At 35.9% G+C, this 9,887-nt stretch overlaps 1 protein-coding gene across 1 annotated transcript in view; it reads left to right on the forward strand.

Annotated features, from left to right (window-relative positions):
• Window positions 1-9,887, forward strand: part of CFAP47 (cilia and flagella associated protein 47) — a 492,482-nt gene that overhangs the window by 465,448 nt on the left and 17,147 nt on the right.

The following is a 9,887-nucleotide window of genomic DNA, read 5'->3' on the forward strand; positions in this document are numbered from 1 at the left end:
AATAACCCCTTGCATCAATGTGTTACATTTGTTACAATTGACACACCCGTATTCATATATTATTATTAATTAAAGACCATAGTTTACATGAGGGCTTACTTTTTATGTTATACAGTGATATGGATTTTGACAAATGTGTGTCAGACATTATAGTAGCATACAGAATAGTTTTCACTGCCCTAAGATCCCCCCATCTTTCACCTATTTATCCCTCCCCACTTTATGAGCCCTTGGCAACCACTGATGTTTTTACTGACTCTGTAGTTTTATCTTTTCCAGAATGTCATGTGGCTGCGATCATATAGTATGTAGCTTTTTCAGACTGCCTTCTTTCACTAGCAATATTCATTAAANNNAGGTTTTTGTGTGGATGTAGGTTTTCAAATCATTTTGATAAATAGCTAGTATTAGAAATGTTGGATTGTATGGTAAGCATATGCTTAAGTATGTAAGAAACTTCCAAATTATCCTCTAAAGTGGCTCTACCATTTTGAATCTCCAGCGGCAATGAATGAGATTTCCTATTGTTCTCTGTCTTCATCAGCATTTGGTGATATCACTTTTATTGGAGTGTAGCCATTCTAAATAGTGGTACCTCACTGTTTTAATTTGCAGTTTCCTAATGTTAATGACATTGAGCATGTTATATGCTTGTCTGCCACTTCTATATCTTCGTTGATGGGGAGTTTGTTAAGATTTTTTTTACCTATATTTTAATTGGATTTTTGATTTTGTTCTTGTTTAAAGAATCATTTGTAAATTTTGGATATAAATCCTTTATAGGTACTTGTTCTGAAAAGATATTCTGTCAGTCTGTAGCTTGTCTTTTCATGCATTTAACAGTGCCNGTGTTGTATCTAAAACCTCATCACCAAACCCAAAGTTGCTTTTATTTTTTTTGTATGTTCTCTTCTAGGTATCTTATAGTTTGCCATTTACATGTAGGCCTATCATCGACATTGAATTAATTTTCTGAAAGGTATAAGATGCAAGTGTACCACACTGAGATACCACCTCACGCCAGTCAGAGTGGCTAAAGTAAGCAAATCAGAGAACTCTAGATGCTGGCGAGGATGTGGAGAAATGGACACCCTCCTACACTCTTGGTGGGAATGTAAACTGGTGCAGCCCCTCTGGAAAACAGTGTGGAGGTTCCTCAAAAAATTAACACTAGAACTCCCCTATGACTCAGCAATAGCACTGCTAGGAATTTACCCAAGGGATACAGGAGTGCTGATGCATAGGGGCACATGGACCCCAATGTTCATAGCAGCACTCTCAACAATAGCCAAAACATGGAAAGAGCCTAAGTGTCCATCAACGGACGAATGGATCCAGAAGATGTGGTTTATCTATACCATGGAATACTACATGGCAATGAGAAAGAATGAAATCTGGCCATGTGTAGCAACATGGATGCACCTTGAGGGTGTTATGCTGAGCGAAATAAGTCAGGCAGAGAAGGACAAATATCATATGTTTGCACGTATAGGAGTATTAGGAGGAACTTAACGGAGGACCATGGGGGAGAAGAAGGGGGGAAATGGGGGAGAGGGAGAGAGGCAAACCATGAGAGACTCTTGAATGATGAGAGCAAACTGAGGACTGATGGGTGTGGGGAGGGAGGAGGGAGATGGGCATGGAGGAGGGCACTTGTGAGGATGAGCACTGGGTGTTATATGAAAACCAACTTGACAATAAACTATTTGTAAAAAAAAAAAATGATGCAAGTGTAGGTTATTGATTGATTGATTGAATGCATATTGGTTTCTGATTTGTACAGCACCATTTGTTGAAAGACTATCCTTTCCCCATTAAATTGCTTTTACTCCTTTGTCAGAGAACAGTTGGCTGTACTAATGCAAACCTGTATCAGGGCTATCTACTCTGTTCCATTGATGTGTATATCAGTTTTTTCACCTATGCTGTACTACTTTTATCGTAAGATCTGAAATTGGGTAGTGTTGAGTCCTGCAACTTCCTTTTTCATTGTTATGTTAAGTATTTTAGGATTTTTCTTTTTCATATAAACTTTAGAATCAGTTTGTATGTCTCAAAATAAGTTTCATATATTTTTATTGACATTTAATTAAATCCACAGATAACATTTGGAAGAATTGATATCTTAATAGTATTGAGTCTTCCTAGGCATGAACATGGAATCTCTCTCCATTTATTTAATTTTTCTTTTGTTTCTTTATTAGAATTTTATAGTTTTCCTCATCTAGATCTTGTATGTATTTTGTTAGATTTATACCTATTTACTTCATTTTTCAGTGCTAATATAAATAGTGTTGTGTATTCAGTTTCAAATTCCAGTTGTTCATTGCTGGTACATAGGAAAGTTGTTATTTTTTTTTAATGTTTATTTATTTATTTTGAGAATTGGAGAGAGTCAGAGAGAGAGGGAAGAGGAGGGGCAGAAAGAGAGGGAGAGAGAGGATCTGAAGCAAGCTCCATGCAGGGCTCAAACTCAAAAACCATGAGATCATGACCTGAGCTGAAGTCAGACTCTTAACCAACTGAGCCACCCAAGTGCCCCGGAAGTGGCTCATTTTCGTGATTAATTTTGTATTCTGCAACTCTGCTATAATTGTTTATTACTTCCAGGCAATGTTTTTGTTAGTTTTTTGGGAATTGTTGCATAGACAATCATGTCATCTGCAACCAAGGACAGTTTTATTTCTTCCTTTCTGATCTGCATCTGCATACCATTTAAATGTGTCCTTTTATGTTTTATAATACCATGTAGGGCTTCTAGTATGAAGCTGTATAGGAGTGGTGAGAGAGAACATCCTCCTCTTGTTTTCATTCTTCGGGAGTTTCTCATCATTAAGTTTGATTTTAGCTGTAGGTTTTTTATAGATTTTTTTTTTATCAAATTGAAGAAGTTCGCTTTTATTCCTAGTTTGCTAAGAGATTTTTTTTAAATCATGAATGGGTGTTGGATTTTGTCTAACACTTTATCTGTATCTTTTGAAATGGTCATTTGATTTCTCAGATTGTTGATATGATGAATTAAATTAATTGATTTTCAAGTTTGGAGACAGTGTTGCATACCAGGAATAAATCCCACTTGGTCGTGTTGTATAATTCTTTTTATACACTGTTGGATATGATTTGCTGATACATTGTTGAGAAATTTTGCATCTATGTTCATGATAGATATTGGTCTCTAATTTTGCTTTCTTGTAAGGTATGTATCCTGCTTTCATATTAGGATAACACTAACCTCATAAATGAATTAGGAAATGTTTCCTCTGCTTCTATTTTTTAGAAGAGATTGTAGAGAATTGATATTACTTCTTATTTAAATATTTGGCAGAATTTGCAAGTAAGAGGCATATTTTTTTTCAGAACAAGTATCTAAGACAAAGTGCAAACAAAGACTTCTGTTATATTGAGGAATATGTAGCTCTGTGAAAACCTAGGAATATAAATCTAGGGAACATCCTGTTGGACTTTGGATTGAGGTTTAAGGAAGAGAGAATGGGAAGATGATAGGTCATATAGAAGGATACTGGCCATGGGGGATAACCTTATGCTGATGTTAAAAATGACAAAGAAGTAAGACAGAGCAGAGTCAACCACTATCCATATATCTTCTTTTGATATCTTTGATAAGAATATTTAAATAACCTGTCTTACTGATGGGTTTACTATCAGAAGGGTTACTATACTCTGCAATTAGTTTTAGCTTTATGACATAACTTCTTAATTATGTAACAATCTTGAGTATGAAAAATAATCATATAATGGGGAAGGGAAATCTGGACATTCTGAGATATATAGTGTTATGGTGCAGCTTGTTAGAGAAACATGAATAACTTATTCATTCTAAATTTTGAATTATAAGAGGATCACTAAAAGCCTCAAGGATATCTAGAAATATGAGAAAAACAGAATGAGGCAACGTCTTAAAATCTCTCACCCCAATTCTGGAAAACAAAAAACAAACATACCCTTTGGAAGCAAAATATAAATGATGTTCATATCTAAAAATCGTCTCACCCCCCAAACCAGTAATAGGACATATTCCTTCAGTCATTCATTCTTTTAATTTTTTTATTCGTTTATTCAGTGGATATGTTTATCTCACAAACATTTAAACAAATATGAAAGTTTATCTCTTGTGACAAGAATTAAGGGTGTTCTGAATGCGTATAATGAGGAAATTTGGCTAAGTCATGGGGGCCAGGGAAACATCTCTGGGGAAAGGTTTGAAGATTTACAGGAAGTAAGAAGGTGAGGAGGAAGGGAAGAGCATCACAGGCATAAAAAGATTCTTTAATGGGAGAGAGCTAGATAAGAACAGGTGACCAAGGAATATCAGAGTGGATGAGAAAATGTGTCTAAGGGGGTAGGGGGGTCGGGGGTAAGAATACAGTATTCTTAACTATATTCACCATATCACATTAGATCCTCAGAACTTACTCATCTTATGTATGGAAGTTTGTACCCTTCGACCAACATCTCCCCATTTCCTCTACCTCCCAACTCTTCTCAACTACCCTTCTACTCTCTGTTTATATGAGTTCAGCTTTTTTAGATTTCACATATAAGTGAGCTCATGCAGTATTTGTCTTTCTCTGACTTACTTAGCATAATGTCAAGGTGCATCCATGTTGTTGAATATGACAAGATTTCCTCTTATGGCTAAATAATATTCCATTCTAAGCCTATGTCGTATTTTCTTTATCCATTCAGCTGTCAGTAGATACTTAGATTATATCCATGTCTTAGCTTTTTGTGAATAATGCTGCAATGAACATGGGAGTGCAAATATCTCTTCTAAGTAGTGATTTCATTAATTTTGGTCATTTACCCAGAAGTGGAATTGCTGGATCAGAGAATAGCTCTATTTTTAATCTTCTGAGGCACTTCTATACTATTTTCCTTAGTGGTTGTAAAAATTTACATTCCTACCAACAGTGTTCAAAGGTTCCTTTCTCCACATCGTCCCAACACTTGTTGTCTCTTGTCCTTTTGACACGACTAACCAAGTGTGAGGTCATATCTCACTGCAGTTTGATTTGCGTTTCCCTGATGTTAGTAGTCATCATGTACATGTTGGCCATCCATACGTCTTCTCTGGAAACGTGTCTATTCAGGTCCCCTGCCCGTATTTTAAGTGGATTATTTGTTTGCTCTTGACTTATACGAGTTCCTGATATATTTTGGTTATTACCCTCTTTCAGACCGATGGTTTGCATATACTCTCTCCAGTTCCATGAAATTCAACAAAGCTACACAGAAACTTTGTAGTTTGAAGTAACCCCACTTGTTTGTTTTTGCTTTTGTTGCACATGCTTCTCGTGTCATACTGAAAAATCATTGCCAAGACCAATGCCAAGGAGCATTTCCCTCTGTCTTCCTGGAGTTTTATAGTTTCAGGTCTTAAATTAAGTCTCTAATCCATTTTTAAAAATTTTTCATGAATGGCCTAAGTATTCATTCTTTTGCATGCAATCATCCAATTTTCCCAGAACCATTTAGTTAAGAGACTGTCCTTTCCCCATTGGATATTCTTGGCTCCTTTATCAAGTATCTTGACTGCATATGTGACAGCTTTGACTTCCCAGTTCTGTTCTACCGTTATATGTGTCTTTTTTCCTATGCCAGAACCATACGGTTTTAATTACTATAGCTTTGTAATATATCTTGAAATTAAAAAAATGTTATTCCTCTGGAATACTCAAGATTACTTTGTCTATTCAGGGTCTCCTGTGGTTTCCTATAAATTTTAGAATTCATTTTTTTTCTATTTCTATGAGCAATGCCATTGGGATTTTGATGGAGATTACATGGACTCTATAGATGGCTTTGGTTGTATGGATATTTTGACAATATTAATCCCTCCAACCCCTGAACACAGTATACTTTCCTATTTGTCTATTTCTTTCATCCAAATCTTAGAGTTTTTGGTGTGCAGACCTTTAACCTCCTTGGTTAAATTTATTACAAGGTATTTTATTCCTTCAAATGCTATTGTAAAATGGGACTGTTTTGTCTCTTTTTCAGATAGTTTGTTGTTAGTGTATGGAAATGCAACTGATTTTTGTATGTTGATTTTATATCCTGTAACCTTAAAATTCTGTTTATTGATTCTAACAACTTTTGGGTATAGTCTTCAGGATTTTCTATGTGTTAAGATCACATCATCAGTAAGATCTTACTTCTTTTCTGATTCGGATGCCTCTTATTTCTTCTTCTTACCTAATTGCTCTGACACGGGCTTTCAGTACTGTGTTGTGCAGAAGCAGTGAGAGTGGCACCTTTGTCTTATTCCTGATCTTACAGGAAAAGCTATCAACCTTTCACTATTGAGTGTGATGTTAACTGTGGGCTCGTCATATATGGCCCTAATTATGTTAAGGTATTTTCCTTCTAAATCCAATTTGTTGAGTGTTTTTATCATGACAACAAAATGTTGAATTTCTCAAATGCCTTTTTTGTGTGTATGTAAATGATTATGTACTTTTTATCTTTAACACTGTTAATGTGGTATGTCATATTTATTAATTTGTTTATTCGAACCACCTTCACATCCTAGAGATAAATCCCACTTGATTGTGGCATATGAAACTTTTAATGTACTGTTGAATTCAGTTTGCTTTTTTTTTTTTTTTTTTTTNTTTATCAGGAATATTGGCTTGTAGTCTTCTTTCCTTGTGGTGTCCTTACCTGGCTTTGCCATCAGGGCAATGCTGATCTTGTAAAAATAAGTTGGAGAATGTTCCTTTTTCTTCAATATTTTGGAAGAATTTAAGGAAGATTGGTACTAATTCTTTTATAAATATTTGGTAGAATTCACCAGTGAAACCATCTGGTCCTGGGCTTTTCTTTTTGGGCAGGTTTTTAGTTACTAATTCATGCTTCTGATTCCTGTTGCAGTCGTGGCATTTAAGGTAGCAATCACCTCCTCCATCTTCACTGACTGGTTTCAGGAAAGAAATGCCTCTTTCGGTCCTACTTGGGATTCTGAGTCTTTCTCAGTGCTTTTCGATGTGTATGCCTGCTCCGTATCTCTTACTCTAATGTTAGGGCAGAATCCTGTCCATCTTGTCAAGCCACTCTGAGGGCTGACAGCCTCCTTTCACCTTCCCTAGGGTGGTGCTGAATGTTCAACTTTGTGGTTTCTTACAGATCCTCAGAGTTGGGCATATTTCTGCATATTACTCATTAGCCACCTACAAAGGTCCTCTCTTGCTACTGTCAGGAGCACACACTGGAAACTTGCCATGGGGTGAGAATGTATGGGGGGGTGAGGCACCCAGAGTGCTAGGGGGCCAGCCAGGGGATCTGCAGGTGAAGTATCCCCATTGTTTCTGTGTGGGTTTCTTTTTTTTTTTTTTTAATGTTTATTTATTTTTGAGAGAGACAGAAACAGAGAGAGAGAGCACAAGCCCGGAAGGGGCAGAGAGAGAGAGGGAGAGAATCCCAAACAGGCCCCTCTCTACCAGCACAGAGTGGGGCTCAGTCTCATGAATCTCAGGGTCATGACCTGAGCTGACCTGAGGTCAAGAATCAAGTGCTTAACTGACTGAGCTGTTCAGGCATCCCTGTGTGTCCAGGGCATCATGTTTCTTAACAGAGTCTGTGACATAGTAGTTTCCATGTCTCTTTAATGTCTTCTAAGAGTCCTATGCTTAGCTCTTCCAGCTGCTCCTCTGCCAGGGGGAATCCTCAGAGGTAGGGAACTGTTTCCTTGTCTGTAGCCATGACCACAGTAAACAAATCAGTCACCTGGATATGGAACTGCATTCTCAAAATGGCTGCCCTCAGTCTTAGACTGCACCAAAGTTTCATGCACAATCTCCTACATGGATCCTAACGCTCCCACAAAGGTACTTTTGTTTGTGGGTGGATACCACATTAATACTGTTATGGAAGATATTAGTGAGGGACATCTTATTCAGTCATCTTCTGATGTTCCTATTTTGATCATTTTTTTAGTTTTTTGAAGTGAGAGCTTAGATTATTGATTGGAGATCTTTCCTTTGTTCTATTTTAAGTATTTATTGTGGTAGGTTTTCCTCTGGGCACTGCTTTAGCTCCATTTCACAAATTTTGATATCCTGTATTTTCATGTTAATTCAGTTCTAAATGTGTTTTGATTTCCATTGGGCTTCCCTTTTATTAAGAAAAGTATGGTTTAATTTACAAATATTTTAGAAGATTTCTGTTATCTTTCTGTTATTGATTTACAGTTTGATTCTATAATGGTCAGAGAATATACTCTATGATTTAAGTCATTTTTATATTTATTGAAAAGAATGAATATTTTTCTTTTGTTGGATGGAGTGTTCTGTAAATATCTATTAGAGCTTAGGGGTTGATCTTATTGTTCAATTCCTTTGTTTTCTTGATGATTTTCTGCCTCATACTTCTAAAAATTGATGAAGGGAGAGTATTGAAATCTCTAGGCATAATTGTATTTCTGTTTCATAATTGTATTTCTGAATCACAATCTGTTTCTTTTGTTCTGGTTTTACTCTGTGAGTTTTTAAAGTTCCAATATTTGGTGCATGCATATATGCAAATATAGGATTTCTGTGTCATTTTTGGTATACTTACTCTTTATCATTATATATCATTCTTTGGTAAATGAATTGCTTTGAAGCCTATTTTATCTAATATTAATATAGATGTTACTACTTTGTGTTATCTGATATTAATATAGATGTTACTACTGCTTTACTCCTGCTTTTAAAAAAATAAATATTTACGGTAGGAGAGAGGGGAAGGGGGGTGATGGGCATGGGGGAGGGCACTTGTGGGGATGAGCACTGGGTGTTATATGTAAACCAACCTGACAATAAACTATTTAAGGAAGAAAAAAATAAATATTTACATGGTGTAATGTTTCTCATCCTTTTACTTCTAATCTACCTATGTCATTAATTTGAAGTCTGTATCTTATAGACAGCATCTAGTTTGATCATCTATTTTTAAATCTTTTTTTAAGTTTATTTTGAGAGAAAGGGAGGGAGGGAAGGGCAGAGAGAGAGAGAAAGAGAAAGAGAGAGAGAGAATCCCACGCAGGCTCCTCACTGTGAGTGCAGAGCTCCATGCAAGACTCCAACTCACGAAACTATGAGATCATGACCTGAGCCGAACCCAAGAGTCAGATCTTTAACTGACTGAGCCACCCAGGCTCCCTTGATCATTAATTTTTGATTTGCTTTGCCAATCTCTTATCTTCCATTGGTGTGAATTTACATTACTGATATCTAAAGTAATGACTACTATACTGTTTATTTCTGCCATTTTATTATTCATTCTGTTTGTTCACTTTCTTCCCTCTATTTCCATTTTTTTGCCTTTCTATTGGTAATCTGAACTGTTTTTAGAATCCATTTTTATTTACCTATAGTTTAAAAAAAATATATGTCATTGCATAGTTTGTTTTTATTTGTTAATGTCAATATTCCCATATCCATATGTAGTAATCCAGTCTACTGCTATAGACATTTTTCCACCTCAAGATAAGTGTGTAAACTTCATTTGCATTTGGTTCCTCCACCCTCCTCACTTTTTAAATGTAAATGCCTTAAATATTGTCTCTACATATTGAGCATCATGCCTGATGATGCTATAATTTTTGCTTCACTTATAAAATATGATTGTAATATTCATGAGAAGGGGGCATGGAGGAGGGCACTTTGGGGATGAGCACTGAGTGCTATGTGGAAACTAATTTGACAATAAACTATTTGTAAAAAAATAAAAAAATAAAAAATAAAAACAATAAAAAAAAAACCNTTAGCTCTTCTATAAGGTTAGCTCTGCTAGTGACACATTCACTTAGCTTTCCTTAATCTGATATTGTCTTTACTCCCCTTCATTATTGAAGACTATTTTTGCTTGATATAGAATTCATGGTT

Source organism: Crocuta crocuta, unplaced genomic scaffold (genome assembly GCF_008692635.1).
Source record: "Crocuta crocuta isolate KB4526 unplaced genomic scaffold, BGI_CrCroc_1.0 scaffold696, whole genome shotgun sequence".
NCBI classification, from domain to species: Eukaryota; Metazoa; Chordata; class Mammalia; order Carnivora; family Hyaenidae; genus Crocuta; species Crocuta crocuta.